The sequence below is a fragment of the Tupaia chinensis genome, unplaced genomic scaffold (genome assembly GCF_000334495.1).
Source record: "Tupaia chinensis unplaced genomic scaffold, TupChi_1.0 Scaffold000140_1, whole genome shotgun sequence".
NCBI classification, from domain to species: Eukaryota; Metazoa; Chordata; class Mammalia; order Scandentia; family Tupaiidae; genus Tupaia; species Tupaia belangeri.
In genome coordinates, this window is record NW_006159610.1 from 6,355,921 (window position 1) to 6,376,279 (window position 20,359).

Below are 20,359 nucleotides of genomic sequence, written 5' to 3' on the forward strand. Positions count from 1 at the left end.
AGTGACTGTTTTCTAATTAAAATAACTTGCCCCTCAAGGAGCTAAGGGTGGGGACCAAGTTTCTTCAGGCTGGAGAAGGGCCCTACGGACACCTTTCTAACACAACTACTAAGCAAGCCCAAACACTCCTTGTCGATCTGTAAACACGTACGGCATTAAAACATAGTTCTGGTAAAGAAAAAAATGTCACACTCACCATCCTACCAACAGCTATATTCTGAAACTCTCTACTTTCAAGGGAAAACAGACAGGTGATTCCTTATAAACACCCAGTGGCTAAATTTCAGCTTCTGATGTGGCTCAGATAAAAAGAGGCCGGGCCAAACAGGACACTTCCCCTTCTCTTGCCGAGGAACTCCTGTTTCTGCCACACTTGGCAGTGGGGCTAGGGTAGAGGCCCATGCCAATCAGATGTGTTGTTTTTGGCTCAAGGTGACACTCATTTACGTGAATGAGGCTTCCAGAGCAGTTTCCAGGTGGGGTGTGTAGATCTACCCGAGGTGCCTGGAAATGGGGTGCTGAACGATGAAGTGCGTTATTATTTTTTATTTTTTATGATGGAAAAATGGAAACGTCTGCAAAAGTACAGAGAACGGTCTAAGGAATCCCTCATGTAAACATCGCTCAGCCTCAACAACTACTGACTTTTGTGTCCTCCGTGCCCTGCCCTCCCCTACCCACCCCTGGTTACTTTGAAGCAAATCCCATACATTGTATGATTTCTTTCCAAATAGTTCAGCCTATAGCTCTAAACGATAGGGATGGGCCAGCTAGGCAGCGTGGTGGTTAAGGCAGTGGGATCCCACACGCCCAACTTCATGGTTCGAGTCCCAGACCCAGCAACTTAAAAAATATATCGAGCACATGTGCATTTCTGCCCCAAATCCCGAGAAGAGAATGGAGGAGACGGGATCGCGGTGTGGTCATTCCCCCTGGGGGGGTGATGTCTTACTCTTTCTTTCTTTCACTCTTTCTCCAACAAACATATATGTACCCTAGGGGAAATTTAAAAAAAAAAATCTTTTAAAGCTAGGGCCAGATGGTGAAGGTGCTCTGCAAGCCAGTGCCACATGAGAAGGTTTGCAGTTCAAGTCTGGAGACCTCCCTGAGTACATGGGTTACACCTGAGCCCACGATCCAGGGCCGTCTGAGCTGGGGCTGGATCACTGCCTCAAGACCTGTTGAGGATGTGGTCTTTCTCTCTTTCGTGGAACAAAAAAAGTTTTTAAAAACAAAGTTCTTAACATATACATATTCACATATATACTGCATATATCTACATATTCACACGTGTGTGTATATCTGTATATATAACATATATATATATATATAAAACCACATTCACCATCTCTGCTCCAAAAATTCAACCTTAATTCCTTAATATTAAATACTTCACCAGGGCTTAAATTTCCTCAGCTGTTTGAGGTCTGCATGTTTGGTTTATTTTGTTTTAGTTTTAGGGTTTGTTTTTTTTTTTTAAGGATTTCTTTCTTTTTTTTTCTTATTTTTATTTTTTTAAATTTTTTTGCTATAGGGTACATGCACTCCCTGGAGAGAGACAGAGAAAGAAGGAAAGTGAGAAATCACCCCCCTAGGGGGATGGCCGCACTAAAACCCCTTCTCCTCCAGTCTCTTCTCGGATTTTGGCATGTTTTTCAAGTCTGGATCCCGGACTCAAACCACACAGTCAGCCATGTGGGATCTAGTGCCTTACCCTCAACAAAGTTCCGAAGGCTGCACTTGGGATTTGTGAAGCAGAGCAGAAAGATGAGAACTGAAAGCTGCAGGAGGGATGACCAGTGTAGATGCTGCCTCTCCCTTCAGTGCCTCCCTCTTCTTCCCCTCTCTCTGCCCACCTCGCTCTCTGCTCCTCCCCCATGGGAGGTCACTGGTTCTTCCCCTCAGTGGGTGGGGAAGTGGCTCTCCAAGGTCAAGAACCACTGAGGAATGCAGAGAGGAAAAAGGGCCTCCAGATGGCTAGAGTCCAGCTGCCTGAGTCTGGGTCTCCTTTCGGCCATTTACCCAGTATGACCCCTGGGAAGCTATTTAACCCCAGGGCCTCAGTGTTCTTATCAAAAAAATAAAATAGGACATGAGATTTTCACTTAGAAAATGGAAATACAGGGGACCAGAAAGTGGCACAGTGCTAACACAGGGTTTTTTGGAAAGGTTTTTGCTATAGGGCATGTGCACTCACCAGAAAGACAGAGAGGCAGAAAGTGAGAAACAGCACCCCAAGAGGGGATGGCCACGCCACAATCCCTTCCCCTCCATTCTCCTCTCAGGATCCTGGGCATGCATGCACACGCATCCAGCGTGAGTTTAAGTCACCGGATTCAGGACTCAAACCGAGATCAACTACATGGGACTCCAGTGACATAGCCATTAAGCCAACTGCTGGTCCCTAATGCAGGGTTTTCATTCTAAGATTCCCGGTAGCCTGAAACCACTAATAGTGCCAAACCTTACATGTACTGTGTTTTCCCTTTATATGCATAAGCACTTAATAAAATGTTTAATTTATAAAGTGGACTCAATAATAAATTAATAATAAAACACAATAATTATAGTAAAATGTTTTTTTGTTATGTTTATAATCTGATAGTTTATAATCTAGTCACTGAACTCATAGCTAGGACGTACCTTTTTTTCTTAAAGAATTACTTATTTTATTTTATTTATTATCATTATTCTTCAATTTGACTAGAGAAAGAGAGAGAGAAAGCAAGTCTCCAGGTCCAGGACTCAAACCATGGTTGGCCACATTGGAGTCCAGCGCCTTGACCACTACGCTATCTGCTAGCCTCTAGTACCCTTTTTTCCTATCATTATCCGTCTCATCAAACATATAAGGCTGATTTGTTTGGTGTTTGTTCGTTTTAGAGAATGACTGGCATGAAGGTAAAGGCAGATGGATCCCCCATGACCAACTGAGCAGTTCAAGTCCTGGACCCAGCAGCCTGAAAAACATGCCAGGCATATGCATGTGTGCCCAAAATCCCAAGAAGAGAATGGAGGAGAAGACATTGCACTATGACCATGCTCCCTGGGCTGCTTTGTCTCTTTCTCTCTCACTCCCCAGTGAGTCAAATGCCTTATAGCAAACTAAAAGCAAAGAAAAATTTCAGAGCAGACATACAGATATTGGTAAGATTGTGACTACCCGGCAGTAAATGAGAGAAAACTGAAGACTCTGTGACTTGATTACTACTAAAAAGTCTAGGAAGGGACCAGCAGTTGGCATAACAGCTATGTTGCTGGACTCCCACGTAGCTGATCACGGTTCGAGTCCCAGACCCAGTGTCTTAAACTCACACCGGGCATGAGTACGTGCGTGCCCAAGATCCCAAGAGGAGAATGGAGGAGAAGGGATTGCGGCATGGCCATCTCCCCTGGGGGGTGATTTCTTGCTTTCTGTCTCTGTCTCTGTCTTTCTGGTGAGCGTATACGCCCTTTAGCAAAAACCTCTCCAATAAAATAAAATAAAATAAAAAGTCTAGAAGATTGAAAAGTCTAGAAGATTGAAAGACCTGGGAGATAGAGGAGGCTTAATATCTTAATATCTTATTTTAATATCTCTAAATGCCAAGCAATTACCAACATCTCACTTTATTTAAAAATTGTGATGTGGTCATCCCCCCCAGGGGAGAATTCTCACTTTTTTCCCCTTTCTCTATCTCTCTTCAGTACTCACATACCCTATAGCAATATATATATATATAAACATACTTTTAAAATTACTTTATTTTTAAATTCACTTTATTTAGCTTTATTTATTTACTTAAATTTGACCAGAGAAGGACAGAGTGAGAGAGAGAGTGGGAGAGTGAGAAAGCAAGCTGCCAGGTCCAGGACTTGAACCTGGTCGGCCATGTGGGAGTCCAGTGCTCTTAGCCACCACGTCACCTGCTGGCCCCAATATAAACATATTTTTAAAATACCAGAAACAAACAAACAAAAAAATTGGCTGTGTAAAGACCCTGTTAAAAGAGTGAAAAGACAACCTAAAGACTAAAAGAAACTATTTGCAAGCCACATATCTTTTTCCTTTTTTAGAATTTTGAAAAACTATATTTATTTATTTAAATTTGACCAGAGAGGGACAGAGTGAGAGAGAGGGAAACTGAGAAAGCAAGCTGCCAGGTCCAGGACTCAAACTGTAGTCAGCCATGTAGGAGTTCAGTGTCTTTAACCACCATGCCACCTGTTGGACCCTGCAAGCCACATATCTTATAAAGAACTCATAATTAGAATTTATAGAGTCCTTATACTTCAACAGTAAAAATCAAACATCCCAATTAAAAAATAAACCAATGGGATGACACGGTTGATTGCGGTTCCAGTCTCAGACCCGGTGGCTTAAAACTCATACTGGGTGCATGAGCATGCGTGCACAAGATCCTGAGAGGGGAATGAAGGAAAAGAAATTGCGGTGTGGCCATCCCCTCAGGGGGCGATTTCTTTCTTTCCATCTCTCTCTCTCTCTCTGTCTCTCCAGCAAGCACACATGCCTACAGCAAAATTCTCTGGGAAAAAATAAGGGCCAAAGACATAAAATATGGGTGAGGATCCACAAATCCTCATCCATGAGGAAATATAGATGGCAATGTATTATCAGTGTTTCCCAGAGAAACTATACCAATAGGCCACAGATACAGATATGGACTTAGGTATAGATGAGCAGAATGATACAGATGGTCTTCAAGTAAAACTGCGGGGCTGGCCCTGTAGTCTAGTGGTTAGGGGAGTGAGATCGCTCATGGCTGGCTGAGGTTTGAATCCCAGCCCTGGCAGCTTGAACACCATGATGGGCATATGTGCATGGATGCCGCAAATCCCCACAAGACAGAGAAACGGAGATGCACTGTGGGATGACCCTATCCATTGAGGGGTACTCTTCCTTTCTGTCACAAGTACACAATACCTGGTGGCAATTAAAACCATTTTTTTTTTAAAGTACATTAATTTAAAAAATTTTGCAAAAATATAACTCATACTAACTTGTTATAACATGTCTGAATAGGCTGTCATTTGAGGTTCTAAAAAGGAGAAGACACTGTTTGAGAAGATCCCCATCAGAATGACATGAATCCTGCTAAAATTGAGGCAGGAACAAACATCACATTTACATCAAGTTTGAATGGAAAAATAATTAATGGTGCTTTACCAAAAGTTATTGAAAACAATGCCCCCAAAGATCAGTAGTTTACATATGGGTACTTATTTTAAGCAGGGATAAGACTACATTGAGGATGATGTCTGCAACAGACTGTCCACATCAATTGGTAAGCAAAAAAATCTTGGCTGTTCCCTAATTGAAGACAAACAATTCATACTTAAAAAAAAATATATATATATATAGAAAAAGGGACCAGCAGTGAGCGTAATGGCTATGTCGCTGAACTCCCATGTAGTCGACCACGGTTCAAGTCCCAGACCCGGTGGCTTAAACTCACGCCAGGCATGTGTGCATGTGGGCCCAAAATCCTGAGAGGAGAATGGAGGAGAAGGGATTGTGGCATGGCCATCCCCCCCAGGGGGTGATTTCTCGTTTTCTATCTCTCTGTCTCTCTCTGTCTTTCTGGCAAGCGCATGCACCCTATAGCAAAAAATCTCTCCAAAAAAAGAGAAAAAAATAGAAAAAGAAAAAGCCAACACCATAAACATCTCAATTGACTCAGCTTAAACAATTCCAGCTGAAAACACCGAGAAAGCATTCAGCTCCGTGAATACCAGCGCTGTTGTGCCAACCAGCTGCAGACAGCAGAGCTTCTTTCTTCTTTATTGATGAGAGAGCACATGAGCACACGAGAAAGGAGCACCCTGCAGAGAGTCTGGTCACACCGTGATCCCCTTCCTCTTGTTTCTTGGGCACCTACCCACATGCCCAGCATATTTTCAGGCCAGAGATTCAAACTGTGTCACCACACGGGATCTGGCCTCTCCTGAGCAAGGCATTACCACTGCGCCATGGAGCCAGCCCAAAAGCAGAGCTTGTAATGGATGATATAAACTAGTGGGATCAAGGTCCTGAAGCCCTTCTTTAAAGAAGTGTAACAGGAGAAGACACAACAATCGAAGCAATGGCTACCAACAGGTAGGAGGCACCCAGTCAAAGCAAAAGTGGACAGATAAAGGGCAAAGGTCATGGCAACCGTTTTTGGTATGCTCAAGGCATTTCATTCGCTGACTTTCTGGAGGGCCAAAACATGATCATGGGAGTGTTTGGAGAGAGTTAGGCAAAGCCTCAACAGAAAACCACCCAGGAAATCTGCCCCAGGAAGTCCTTCTGCACAACTTTTCTGATCAAGCCTCTCCTCAAACCTCACTTTCGTGAGAGTTTCATGGGGAGATCATCAGGCACCCACCTTGCAATCCCGGTTTGGCCCCTTCTGACTTCTTCCTGTTTCCTAATCAAGAAAAATCTTAAAGGCAGCCATTTTTCTTCAGTTAATGTAAAAGAGCCTGCATTGACCTGGTTAAGTTCCCACGACCCTCAGTATTCTCCGGAAATGAACTAAATGACTGATATCATTGTGTATGAATGTCTTGGATTTTGTGGAACTTAAGAAAAAGAGAAAGAAGGCCTTTTATTTTTAATTTTTATCTTTTATTTACTTATTTATTGTTAAATTTACTATTGGGCACACGTGCTCCCTGGAGAGAGAAAGAAAGCACTCTCCCTATGGGGGATGGCCATGCTGCAATCCCTTCTCCATTCTCCTCTCAGGATTTTGGGCATGCATGCACACGCGCCCAACGTGTTTCTCAAGCTGCTTGGGTCCAGGGTTCAAACCATTGCCATCGGCCATGTGGAATCCAGCCGCACCAACCACCACACCACAAGCAGGCCCTACATTCATACTTTAATTCTTTTTTTCCCCACAGGCTTTTGAAGTCCCCTCATACATATACATGCAGATGTATTCAGAATAAAGTAAGAGCACACTCATGACAGTTAACATCCTCCGTTCTTACAGAAGGAAGTTATAAAAATCGGGGACCAGCAGGTGGCGTGGTGGTTAAGGCGCTGGACACTCCCACATGTCCAACCATGCTTCGAGTCCCAGACCTGGTGGCTTCCTTTCTCGCTTTCCCTCTCTCTCTTTCCTTGTCTCTCTCTGGTCAAATTAAAATATCTGAATAAATAAATAAAATTAAATAAATAATTCTTAAAGGCTTGTTTGAAAATCACATCTCGTCCGTGTACGGCCCACTATATCCCTTTCAGTTTCATTCTTTAGACAAGTCTAAGGCACAGCGCCAGCGGGGGCCACTTTACATTTGTCCTCAAAGTTCTCCAACAAGGCGCTTCCATGCCCTGAGGACTTTCTATTAAATGGCTCCCGCATTCCAGCTACACCCCCTGAAGCTGAAGCGGACATTCCTTGAAACAGAGGGCCGCCTGTGTTCTCGTACTCCTATGCAGGATTAGGGAGATGCTGCGCACAACCACTCGTCGGCCTCACAAGATCAATTTACAGAAGCTCATCTACGAAGAGAGCAGTACAGAGCAAGCTAAAACACTTGCAGGCAAGTTAATCCCCAAAGAATAATCTAGCCGAAAATGCAACAATCTGACTTTTCCAAACTTTGCTAATTTTTCTGATCTGAATTCCAGCCAAACCAATCACCTTCATTCAAATCATTGATTTTACCAACCATTTAACCATAACACTTGTCCACCGTAGACCAGGCACTGACCCCTCATCTGCAATGCTTTCTGATATTAAAGTGCTCAAGACAGAAGGAAATGATTTGAGATTGCTAAAAAGAGAGGAAATGACCTTCAACTTCCTCCCCCTCCTCCCCAGTCCTGCGTCCAGGGGTTCACATATCAGCGTGCTGAGAGCCAGTTTATAGGAGTGGCTCCTTCGCTGCTGTTTCACTTCCATAGTTTCAGTCAAGTCAACTACAGTCCCCAGATAGGTGAGTGAGTACAGTGCCGTAAGAGCTTCGGAGAGAGAGAGGCAGAGACACACACCACGTTCACGTATGTTTTATTATAGTGTAGTATTTGCTCGTCGGAAAAGTCAGGGCGCATCTTTGTATAGAAAAAGAGAAAAAAATACATCATGACTTCTCCGACGACTCCCTATTATAATGATTCTATTTTACTATTAGTTGTTCATCTTTTCCCATGCCTATTTATAAATTAAACTTTGTCATAGGTATGTATGCAAAGAAAAAAACAGCCACGATCCATGGTTTAGGGCACCCACGGGGGTGTTGGTACACCTCCCTGCAGACAGGGTGGACTGCTGTGTGCTGGACCCAGGACCAGCCCTGCAGTGCACGTTCCCACCTCTCCCAACGTGGACATTCCCCCATGATGCATCTCAGCGTGCCTGGTGTCAGCACCAACGTCCACGCAGCTGTTCTGCAGCTCTCTGTCCCCTGATCACACCCCGGCCCAGGAACCCTCCCTGAGCTCTCCCGGAGCTCTCCAGCTAGTCCATCTCATTCCTTAGAAGACCCGTGGAGAAGGTCTCCCTGTTTAAAGAAGACCCTCTGTTTAAAGAAGACCCTTAGAGTTCTCCAGCTTCCCTCTCCTCACCTCAGAATACCTTGCACGTGTCTCTGCTTCTCTTCTCTTCAGAGCGGGCTGCTTTCCACTTGTGTCATTCCTGTCTTCACTTGTCACATCACAGACTAACTGGAAATGAGTATTAGAAAAGTAACATTTCATCATAAAGAGTTAGTCATGAGTGGATTTTCACCTATCGCCTGAGAGGTGGGGAGACTGGCCACACCACCATCCCTGCAATCTTTTCTCCATAAAGAGTTAGTCATGAGTGGATATTCACCTATTGCCAGAGGTGGGGAGGCTGGCCACACCACAATCCTGCAATCTTTTCTTTATAAAGAGTTAGTTATGAGTAGATTTTCACTTCTTGTCAGAGCGGGGAGGATGGCCACACCACAATCCTACAATCTTTTCTCCTTCCATTCTCCTTTCTGCATTCTGGGCATGTGCATGCACCTGGCATGTTTTTCAAGTCATCAAATCTGGCACTCAAACTGCAACAGGCCATGGGATCGAACTGCCTTAACCACTACGCTACCTGCTGGCCCCACTTTTCTTTCTTCTTTTTTTTAAACCATGACTTTAAAAAAAATCATTTTAATTTATTTATCTGTTTATTTTTTGTGATTTTTCAAGTTGCCAGGCCAAGGACTCAAACCTTAGTTGACTGTGGGAATCCAGCACCTTCTGGCCCCTTTTCTTTCTTTTTTTTAAAAAAATTACCAGATGTCTCATGCAGTCCCCAGACAGAGAAGGCTCCCCTCAGTGGGTGTTAGTCATGCCGCAATGCTTTCTCCTCCACGTCTCCATTCAGTGGGAATGCATCCTCTTTGTAAAGAAGAAGAAAGGGGGTAGGGGGGGTAGGGAGAAGAAAAGGAGAAAGAGAAGGAGAAAAGGAGGCAGAGGAGAGAAGGGGAAGAAGGATTAAGACCTAGAGTTTCCTTCTCTTCTTTTTCAACTTAGTATCCTGCTTTGAGGTGAGTCATAGAATTTTGCCACTACAAAAAGACTTGGAGATGACCGAATCCAATCTTCTTTAAAAATTAGAAAGGAGGGGAAGAGCTGGCAAGTGGTGTAGTGGTTAAGGGCGCTGGACTCCCGCATGGCCGACCACAACTCGAGTCCCAGACCTGACAGCTTGCTTTCTCACTTTCTCTCTCCTCTCTCTCTCTCTTTCTCTCTCTCACTGTCCCTCTCTGGTCTAATCAAAATAAATAAGAAAAATAAACAATATTTTCTAAGAAGTTAAATAAAATCATTCTTTTTTAAAAATGAGAAAAGGGACCAGCAGATGGTGTAATGGTTATGTCGCTGGACTCCCACATAGTCGACTGTGGTTTGAGTTCCGGACCTGGTGGCTTAAAACTCATGCCGAATGTGTGTATGTGCATGCCCAAAATTACAAGAGGAGAATGGAGAAGGGATTGCGTATGGCCATGCCCCATGCGCCCTGGTGGGTGATTCCTCGCTTTCTGTTTCTTTGTCTCTCTCTGTCTTTCCAGCAAGCACAGGCACCCTATAGCAAAAATCTCTCTTAAAAAATAAAATGAGAGGGACCAGCAGTTAGCGTAATGACTATATCACTGGACTTCCACGTAGTCGACCACGGTTCGAGTCCCGGACCCGGTGGCTTAAACTCACGCCGTGCGCATGTGTGTGCGTGCCCAAGACCCTGAGAGGAGAATGGAGGAGAAGGGATTGCGGCATGGCCATCCCCCCTGGGGGGGGTGATTTCTCACTTTCTGTCTCTCTTTCTTTCTGGAGAGTGCACATACCCTATAGCAAAAACCTCTCCAAAAACAAAAAAAAAGAGTAACTAGATCCCTTGGGCAATGAAGTGATGTGCCTGAACACCTACAGCCACTTGGCGGCAGGGCTGGGAACAGAGGAGTCCTGGCTCTCAGAATCTTCTCCCTCAAGCCTGCAGCCCTCCAGCAGGTTCTCACCTGGTGGTGTTAGGTGCTCTACGAATCCCCTCCAGCGAGTCCTGAGGGCCCCATACAGAAGGGGCCCCACAAGCACCAGAGGCTCCATTCCCTGGAGTTTCCCTCTGACGTCCCCCTCCTAGAGAGCTCCCACCAGCCTCGGGGGGCATCAACATCAAGGTTATAAGAAGTCTCCAAGGTCACTCAGGACGTGACAACATGAAAAGCAGAGTGACACTCCTGACGGTGTTCCCAGCCAGCCGACCTGCGGCAGCCTGGGCAAGAGCAGACGAGGAAGAGAGAGAGAAGGAAGCTGCAGAGAAGGTAGGCCACGGTAGGAGGGAGGCTGGATGTCATAAACACAGGACCCACGCGCTCTGACTCCACTGATGCTTTGCAGTATTATGTGAACAAAACGCAAAAGGAATCCTTGGCTGAATGATCACAAACATGCAGCTTAGTTCCCAAAAACCTTAGCTCGAAGTTACTCTTTGAGAACACACGACTCTGTTTATGGAACGAAAGGGAGCCTGCCCACAGCACTGTTGTGCAAACAGAAACACTTCGCACAAACGCGAAGCCTGGGAATCGGACGGAGCCAGAAATCGGCCGTTGTAGAGTCACGGGGCTGAAAAGCCCTCCCTTCTCATTGTCTATTAACTTCACCTCAAGATGCCCTTACCTGTTGGATGCAGTAACTCAAAAACTTTTCTACCCCACAGAGAAACTGGCTCCTTAAAAACTGGTGAGAAAGCAGGCACTTGAGCCATTTAAGAAGCCGAAGTCTATGTAACAATTTTGAAAGGCAGGACAGGTCCAATGCAGCTGTACCGAGTGCCACATACCGCTTCCTTGGAAGGGGTCTTCTTTTTCTTTTGGAGGTCAGGTCTCAGGCTGGCCTCGAATTTATAATCCTCCTGCCTGAGTCTCCCACGTGCCTGGGATTATAGGCATATGCCACCACCACGTCTGGCTTAGAAGGCATTCTTAAGGACTGGGCTAAAAATAATAGTAATAATTGGGAACCAGCAGTTAGCGTAATGGCTATGTGGCTGGACTCCCACGTAGTCGACCGCGGTTTGCGTCCCGGACCCGGTGGCTTAAAACTCACGCCGGGCGCGTGTGCGTGCGTGCCCAAGATCCTGAGAGGAGAATGGAGGAGAAGGGATTGCGGTGTGACCATCCCCCCTGGGGGGTGATTTCTCGCTTTCTGTCTCTATGTCTCTGTCTGTCTGGCGAGCACACATGCCCTATAGCAAAAATCTCTCAAAAAAAAAAAAAAAGAAAAAGAAAAAAAAAAGAATAGTAATAACGATTAACTGAGTTTAAAATGATGTTCAGAGCTAAAATAAACAACTATAATGGCGTGGGCCAGGAGCATGGGCCAGCTGTGTGGCTCAGCAGTGATGCGCTGATAAGAGAACCTGAATGCCACATGGTGACCGCAGTTTGAATCCCTGGCCTGGTCGGCCTGAGACACACTGGGCACCATGTGAGTGCCCGAGATTCAATAGGTTGGAGGACTGGAAGGAAGAAGGGAGTTATGGCATGACCAGACCCTGGGGAGGGTGCTCCTCTTTGTCTCCTCGTGTGTACATGCATGCAGTCTAATGTGAATAAACAATAGATAAATAAATAAACAAGTCAATGAAAAAATCGGGAGTGGATAAACATGGTTGACATTCCAAAGTTTTCAGCACCAGCAGGTGGCATGGTGGTTAAAGCACTGAACTCCCACCTGGCCAGCTATAGTTTGAGTCCCAGACATGGAGGCTTGAAAACCATGCCAGGCACACATGCATGCATGCCCAGAATCCCAAGAGGAGAATGCAGTGCACATGCCCTATGGAAAACATCTCAAAGAAAAAAAAAGTTTCAAGGTTTTCACCATGTCTGTGAATATGGTAAAAATATCAACAGTTAATAGGACCAGCAGGTAGTGTGGAGATTATGGCTGGGGGGTCTCACATGGCTGGCTGTGCAGCTCAAGTCTGGACCCAGTGGCTTGAAAAAACACCGGGTGCATGTGTGTGCATGCCCAGTATCCTGAGAGGAGTGTGGTGGAGAAGGGATTGTGGTATGGCCATCCTCCTTTTGGGGGAGGGGGCTTTCTCCCTTTTGCTCTCTGTGTCTATCTCCAGCGAGCGCATGTGCTCTATAACAAACAAACAAACAAATAAACAAAGTGGAATAACAAAAAATCCAAAAGAAGTGCAAAAAAAAAAAAAAGAAAGAAAGAAGGGAGCATAGACAGACAGGAACACTAGAGAACACTTGGTCAGACAATGGATTAATAAATTATTGATTTATTAATAAATAGATTAATAAATGCACTCAATGTAAATAGATTAAGTGACCACATTAAAGACAAAAACTTATCAGGAACTTTTTTTATCCTTTTTTTTTTTTTTTTAAGATACACATCTGAAACATAAAGAAAGATTGAGGAAAATTGAAAGGAAAGCAAAGGAAATTGAGGGCCAGGCAATAGTGTAGCAGTAATACAATGCGATCCACATGGAGAGGTCTTCGGTTCATTTCCCAGGCACTCCCTGAGCACAGAAGGTGCACACATGACTGACCTGGGTATCTGAGACCGAGGGGGGAGGGATCACGGTGTGAAGACTGTTTCAGGACCTGTCTCTCTGTCTTCCTCCCTCTTTGTCTCTCTCACAGAGAAGAAAGAAACAAACTTAAGAAATGATGGAAAATGCTTAGTATGCAAATTGAAGCAAAATAAAACTGGTGTAGCTATAGTGATGTCAGACAAGGTGAACGTTGTGGCAAAAAGCCCTGCTAGAGAGAAAGATGGATATTAGACAGTGATCTCTAAAGAAGGCTCAACGTGCCAGGAAGGTGTCACAATTCTATATTTGTTTGTGCTTGAGTTACAGCCACAAATATTTTATAAAATGATTAAACTACAGAAAAGACAGAAGCCCCCAGTTATCTGTCTTAGTATTTAGTAGAATAAACAGACTTTTTTCTTTTCCTTTTTGCTAGAAGGTACTCGTGCTTGCCAGAGAGATCTGTCTTAGTATTTAGTAGAATAAACAGACCTTTTTTTTTTCTTTTTTGCTAGAAGGTACACGTGCTTGCCAGAGAAAGACAGAGAGATAAAGAGACTGAGAAAGGAGAAAGCACCCCCGCCATGAGGAATGATTATACCACAATCCCTTCTCCTCCATTTCTCCTTCTCTTTGGAATTTTGGACATACGTACAGTATCTCAAGCTGTCTGGGGCTTGAACCACAGGGTTGGCCATATGGAATCAGGCTGCCTCAACTACCAGGCTGTGGAGCAGACCCTCAGACCAAAAATTTTGAAAAACATATAAATATAAATATACGTATTCTGAACTACACAATTGGCACACCTGACTTTACGGATTTATGTAGAACCCTGAACTTCATATCTGCACAATACATTTTTTCCAAGCACCATAAACATTTATGGAAATTGGCCGTATGATGGCTCCTAACAAATACCAAAGTAGAATCGTCACCATATACTCACAGACTACAATGCAACGAAGCCGGAAGTCAATAACAAGAAAGTAACTAGGAAAACCTCCATGTGTTTGGAGACCTAGACCTACTCTTCACAGAAGATGGGAGGCAATGAAGCCCAGGGCCCAGGTAGAAGACGGCCTTCACCCAGAGGAACCACCATCCTCTTCATTGACCTTGACCTCCATCTGGGCCCTGGTCACCCACGCCTCCCACTGCCACTATGGATAAAGAACTAGCTGATGGATTCTGAGGACTGTCAGAAACGGGTCCTAATGGTGGCCTCCAGGCCTTGCTGACTTGGCTACTCTGTCAACTCTATGGCATGATCTCAACTCCGTGGGGTTCTCCATTTTCCTAGAAGGGCTTCCTCTTCTCCCAAATATAGACCCATCATTGAGGACCATGAGGTCAAGCTCCTCCATGAACTAAATGTTCCTCAGGTCCACATCTGCATGTGTAGGTCCACAGGCACCCTGAACCTGACGTTCATTGTGAAAAAAGGTCTTCAACAAAACCACACGCGGGAAGAGTCATGGATCCCATCTCTGCTCAGAAGTTAGGGAGTAGCAGGCACAGTAGTGCCACGAGGTCCCTCAGAGGCATTCTGGACTCCCTGTGGGTAGCCAAAGGCTCCCCAGTGGCTTCTTTCCAGAGAGGGACAAGTGACAGAGAGGCCCAGCAGAATCACTAGGGGAGTTTCTTCAACATAAATGTCCTTTCAAAAGGCTGCTGCCTCTCCATTTCTTTTTAATTACTAGAAGGCTTGTGCCTCACCAGAGAGAGACAGAAAAAGAGAGAGAAAGCCCCCCCACCCCCCAGTGTGGATTTGGGGATTTAGAGCACACACACAAATGTACCCAGTTGTATTTTTCAAGCTGTAGGGGCTGGAATTCGAACCCTGGTTGATCATGTGGGATCCAGCTGCCTTAACCAGGCTAAAGAGCAGGTCCAGGCTTTTGATATAGTATAGAAAACACTCATTCCCCTCCTTTTCTTTTTCAAATGAAATCTTATCAGGGACAGCAGATAACATTAGAGGCAGTGAGAGCCCTGGAACCCCGCACTCTCGGCTACCTCTCCCCCAACCACCACCACAGAGCCTGGCCACGGGCATTTCAGCCTGGCCTTTTAAAAAAAATATGTGTAACTAAATACCTAACTCAACCATTTAAAAAAAATCTTGAGCAAGTTCCCGCAGTACGACTAGCTTTGAGCAATGCCACTTCCTGGTACGCCCTCCAAAGTAAACCTGATACTAAATGTGTGAGGGGGTTACCGAGGGAGGTTACACGGAGTTACACATTGCAGACCTGTAACATGCAGTTATAAATCGCAGACCTGTTAGAAAGAGCTAAAGATAGAGACACTTGTAAAAGAGTTGCCTTGTAACCCTTTCTTTATCAGTGGTTCCTCGATTATAGGATAACAAAGTCCTTTTATTGTGGATAGGAGAATGTTTGCCTTTTAGGTGTCCTGAAAACAGTAAACCTAAAATAGTCGCGAATCATGTAGCAATGATAAATAAGAAGGGGAGGAGAGACAGAATGTTATCCTTCTCCTCCACTTCCCCTGCTCAGCAGACGAGCTTTCAGCTCATATGGTTTGGTACTGTAAGATGCTGTCAGCTTAGTTTGTGTTTGCTATTTAAACCACTACCACCAGGGCTGGGCCCCATGGCCTCATGGTTAAGGGAGCTGGATCCCACATGGCTGATCCATGGTCCCAGCCTGGGGATCTTAAGAAACACGTTGGGGGCCAGCAGTTGGCACAGTCATTAAGGCAACTGGATCCCACATGGCCAACTGCACGGTACAAGTCCCCTAGCTAGGGAGACTTTAAAAAACTCACTGGGCACGTGTGCACATGCCCAAAATCCCAAAAGAAGAGAAAAATGGAGGAGAAGAGATTGTGATGTGACCATCCCCCATGAGGTTGCTTTCTCCTTTTCCCCATCTCTATCTCTCTGTCTCTCTCCGGTGAGCACATATCTCCTCTGGGAGGAAAGAAACACCACCACCACCACAACCCCAGGCAGGGCCATGTTAGATCTTTGTATGTTCTGGACTGTCCTCATTTTGGTGGGACACACTCTTCTCACATCAAACATACTAAAATGCACACCCCACATTAAATTGTTTCTGTTTAAATGTCTGAAGTGAATGGATAATTCTGCTTTGAGATGATTATTTTGCTCAGTTTTCTGGTTTTTTTATTGTTCCTATTTTGGATCCCACTTCAGGTCTCACACGGTTTTGAGATCCTTGAAAATTGCACATTCCACACACCACTGCTGTCTCTAGTGTCCTTTGGACGAATCAGTGCTGGCCTGCGAGGCTGACAGCAGGATTTGCTGTGACGAGAACATTGAGAACTATGCTCCTCCTATCAAGGAATGCTCTTGTGGGGACTCAGGGAGAAGCCCTGTCTGGTTTTGATATCAAGGGCAGCGTGCTTCTCTCGTTCTCGTCTTGGGAGCTGATGAATCACTTACGTGATCGTGTTACCTTCCGTGCTGGCTGCCACAAAGCTTAGCAGACTTGCGTGGGATTTGGTGCTCTGATTCCCTCATGGGCCCAACTGATATTTCCTGCCCTCATTTCTTCTCGTTTGTTTTAATTTACTTTATCTAGCTCAATTAATTGTAAATAAGTTTCTTTAAGCCCTGCCTGGACTAGGCAGGATATACATAAATCAATACAGGGGTTAGCCAATGTCATGGAGGTTAAGGTGACTGGATCCCACATGGCCAAGTGGACAGTTTGAGCCTTGAACCCTGTGGCTTGAAAAACACACAGGGTGTGTGTGCGTGTGTGCCCAAAAATCCTGAGAGGAAAATGGAGGAGAAGAGACAGCAGAGTGGTCATCCCCCCAGGGGGGATGCTTTCTCACTTTCCCTCTCTCTCTTTTTCTCTCTCTGGTGAGTGCACATGCCCTATCACAAAATTACAAAACAAACAAAATCAATACAATGATAGCATTATTATTATCATTATTCTTTAATAGTAGTTGACATTTACTAGGGGCTAACCATCTCCTCGCACTGTGCCAGTGCTCTTCATGGACTACTTCAAGTCATCACAGCTCCTTTTTTTTTTTTTTTTTTTTTTTTTTTTTTGAGAGTTTTTTGTTATAGGGTGTGTGCACTTGCCAGAAAGACAGAGAGAGAGACAGAAAGCAAGAAATCAACCCCCATGAGGGATGGCCATGCCACAATCCCTTCTCCTCCATTCTCCTCTCGGGATCTTGGGCACGCACGCACACACGCCCAGTGTGAGTTTCAGCCACCGGGTCCAGGACTCGAATTGCGGTCGGCTACATAGAAGTCCAGCAACATAGCCATTATGCCAATTGCTGGTCCCCAAGTCATCAGAACTCGAGATAGGTGCTGTTGTATTGTTACTTTTCAAATAAGAAAACTGAGACCTGAATTAAGTGGCTGGGCCAGCGCCACCAAGCCAACAAGAAGAGAGGCTGCAATTTGAACCCAGCTGACCCTGTGGCCACCCACCTACCCCAGCTAGAACTGTGCCTTCCTCCTCGTGCCTTTTTCTGGATCGCCTTCTGTTGACCTGGCCTCCTCCTTGATCCTATTCCCCTGTTCTCCATCCTCAGGGCAACTTCCCATCTCAGGACCTGTGTGATCTCTGGCAGGACGTTACAATGGCTTGTTAGTGATCACCCTGAATCCAGGTCTGTTCTCAGATCTACCCCGCATTTCTGAAATGCGAATACGTCCACACCTATAAGGATCTTAGAGATGGTGCCCAATCATTAGTTTTCTTTGTCTGCCACTTGGACTATTTACAGTCTGTTCTTAGTGTAAGCAGACACACTGTGGCCCCATCTCATGCTCCTGAGACAGTAAATTACTCATTAGTCCCCAAACACGGGGCACGTGTTCATGCCTCAGAGGCCCTGCATGACTGTTCCCTTCTCTTGTGCCTTGTGTTTTAAGTTTCAGGTCAGAATACCATCTCCATGGTAAAGTGTCTTTGGAATCCTCTAGATTCCATCCCTCTTCCGTGATTTTTCTCATTCTGTGCAGAGACTTTCTCAACACACATCTTTCATTGCAGTTGGTATTTATTTGTCCATCCTCCTTGCTAACCTTGAGGATGAGGGCTATGTTGTCTTACTCAACTGGAAAGCCCCATACCAGGGTCCTAGCATACAGCAACTACTTGGTAATCATTGAATGTGCAACCAGAGGTTTGTGCTAAACTAGACTTTTATACACTGCCTGAAAACAAGCCTTCCTAATGCATTTCTACTCCATTCCCAAACCCAAAATAAAGACCCATTATTAATTTGGACCTCTGGGTTAGAAAAAAATGCCTCCTTGGGGTACGCAAGTGCTGTGGTAGTTAAGGCATTTGACTCCCACATGGCGGACCACAATTTGAGTCCCAGACCAAGCGGCTTGAAAATCATGCTAGGAGTGTGTGCGTGCATAACCAAAATCCCAAGAGGAGACTGGAGAAGGAACTGCAGCATGGCCACCCCCCTGGGGGGGTGATTTCTCACTTCCCTTCTTTCTGTTGTGCACACGCACCCTATGGCAAAAACCTTAAAAAAAAAAAAAATCCCACAGGGGCCCACCCCCACCAAGCCAACAAGAAGAGAGGCTGCAATTTGAACCCAGCTGACCCTGTGGCCACCCACCTACCCCAGCTAGAACTGTGCCTTCCTCCTCGTGCCTTTTTCTGGATCGCCTTCTGTTGACCTGGCCTCCTCCTTGATCCTATTCCCCTGTTCTCCATCCTCAGGGCAACTTCCCATCTCAGGACCTGTGTGATCTCTGGCAGGACGTTACAATGGCTTGTTAGTGATCACCCTGAATCCAGGTCTGTTCTCAGATCTACCCCGCATTTCTGAAATGCGAATACGTCCACACCTATAAGGATCTTAGAGATGGTGCCCAATCATTAGTTTTCTTTGTCTGCCACTTGGACTATTTACAGTCTGTTCTTAGTGTAAGCAGACACACTGTGGCCCCATCTCATGCTCCTGAGACAGTAAATTACTCATTAGTCCCCAAACACGGGGCACGTGTTCATGCCTCAGAGGCCCTGCATGACTGTTCCCTTCTCTTGTGCCTTGTGTTTTAAGTTTCAGGTCAGAATACCATCTCCATGGTAAAGTGTCTTTGGAATCCTCTAGATTCCATCCCTCTTCCGTGATTTTTCTCATTCTGTGCAGAGACTTTCTCAACACACATCTTTCATTGCAGTTGGTATTTATTTGTCCATCCTCCTTGCTAACCTTGAGGATGAGGGCTATGTTGTCTTACTCAACTGGAAAGCCCCATACCAGGGTCCTAGCATACAGCAACTACTTGGTAATCATTGAATGTGCAACCAGAGGTTTGTGCTAAACTAGACTTTTATACACTGCCTGAAAACAAGCCTTCCTAATGCATTTCTACTCCATTCCCAAACCCAAAATAAAGACCCATTATTAATTTGGACCTCTGGGTTAGAAAAAAATGCCTCCTTGGGGTACGCAAGTGCTGTGGTAGTTAAGGCATTTGACTCCCACATGGCGGACCACAATTTGAGTCCCAGACCAAGCGGCTTGAAAATCATGCTAGGAGTGTGTGCGTGCATAACCAAAATCCCAAGAGGAGACTGGAGAAGGAACTGCAGCATGGCCACCCCCCTGGGGGGGTGATTTCTCACTTCCCTTCTTTCTGTTGTGCACACGCACCCTATGGCAAAAACCTTAAAAAAAAAAAAAATCCCACAGTGCCTCCTCTGGGCTGCTTTCCTACTGTAACTACTATAGGAGTCCTTACTCTAGGTTTATACCTAGCTTGCCTACCCTTCCACACAGCTTTGAATGAGCTAGATTCCATCCTCTCTCTCTCACCAGGCCCTGCCTATGCAGGAACACAATGCACATATCCACACCTGACAGGCCTGCATGAACACAGACAATGCTCTTGCCTTTGTATGTGCGATTCCTTTTACTTGAAAAGCTTGTCAACTCCCATCTGCACATACAAGGGAATTGAAAAAGTTTGTGAAAAAATGAAATTAAAATGAGTATTTTTGTGTAAAAAAATTTAAATCCATGCATAGTGTTCTCATAATACATGTGTTCAGTGAATTTTTGGATGATCCCTTGTACAAACTTTAATACCCAGCTCAAATGTCATTTCCTCTGTGAACATCCTTCCTCTGTACCTCTCCAGCAGATTTAATCACTCCCTCTTTTATATTCCTATAACTGTGGAAGAGACCAATATCTTAAGTATTGCTATATTGCCTTGCAATTTTTTTCACTGCTTAGTCATTGCTGAATTGTGCTCTCCTTAAGGGCAGGTACCATATCTTAGTCATCTGTGAGTCTCAGATGCCTAGAATGATGCTTTTTATACACATGGTAGATATTTA

At 45.0% G+C, this 20,359-nt stretch overlaps 1 protein-coding gene across 3 annotated transcripts in view; it reads right to left on the bottom strand.

The window, feature by feature from the left end:
- The window catches only part of ATP6V0A4 (ATPase H+ transporting V0 subunit a4), an 84,637-nt gene that overhangs the window by 63,041 nt on the left and 1,237 nt on the right, over positions 1 to 20,359 (bottom strand). For all 3 annotated transcript variants that reach the window (XM_006145027.2, XM_006145028.2, XM_006145026.2), the window contains exon 2: positions 8,558 to 8,656. The gene's annotated coding sequence lies outside the window, so the exon portion shown is untranslated. The remainder of the gene's footprint in view (positions 1 to 8,557; positions 8,657 to 20,359) is intronic.